This window comes from Nansenia antarctica (genome assembly GCF_963989245.1).
Source record: "Nansenia antarctica genome assembly, chromosome: 1".
Lineage (NCBI taxonomy): Eukaryota > Metazoa > Chordata > Actinopteri > Argentiniformes > Microstomatidae > Nansenia > Nansenia antarctica.
Genome location: NC_137674.1, coordinates 18475662 through 18476612, shown reverse-complemented (window position 1 = coordinate 18476612; position 951 = coordinate 18475662).

The following is a 951-nucleotide window of genomic DNA, read 5'->3' as shown; positions in this document are numbered from 1 at the left end:
TACGCTATACCAATACCCTATACCAATACCCTATACCAATACACTATACCAATACGCTATACCAATACATTATACCAATACGCTATACTAATACATTATACCAATACGCTATACCAATACGCTATACCAATACATTATACCAATACGCTATACCAATACATTATACCAATACATTATACCAATACGCTATACCAATACATTATACCAATACGCTATACCAATACGCTATACCAATACGCTATACCAATACGCTATACCAATACATTATACCATTGCTATTTGAATGAGACGCAAATTAAAGATTGATCCTTTAATGTGTATAATCACCATTTCCTCTTTTGGAAGATGAATTTGACACCTAATGTCTTATGATCAATTGTATTCTGTTTTAAACAGTAGGCCTACTGTACTGAACGTTTTCTTACAACTTAGGATAGCATATTTACACACAACAAATTCACATTGATGTATCCAAAAGGTTGTTGTGGTAAAAACAAACCATGGGGGATATCAACACAATGGTTTCCTGTGCTGTCATTCATGTTGTCACATGGTAGACTGGAGAAACAATTACTCTATAGGCTGCATGGTACTGTGTGTAGATTGTATGTAAATGCTTTTGTTCTAACATACAATTTTAGACTGTATTTGGAAAGGATTTAGTAATTACTATTAATTGAAAATACTAATCCGCCTCTCTGCTGCTCTGGCCAAGGATATATCCGCCCCCCCCCCCCCACCCCCGCCCCCACCCCCACCAGTGCAGATTTTAGGGGGATTTAGTTGGACGCTGGAAACACACAACGCTCTAGTTTGCTGGTTTCCGCAGGTGTTGAGGGCCGGAAATTATTCATGCTGACAGTGTGGTTAAAAATGTGTTTTGTTTTGTAGCTCCCCACCTCAGATGCAAATGATTGCGTCCGCCAACCTATTCCCCGTCATGGAGGGAGG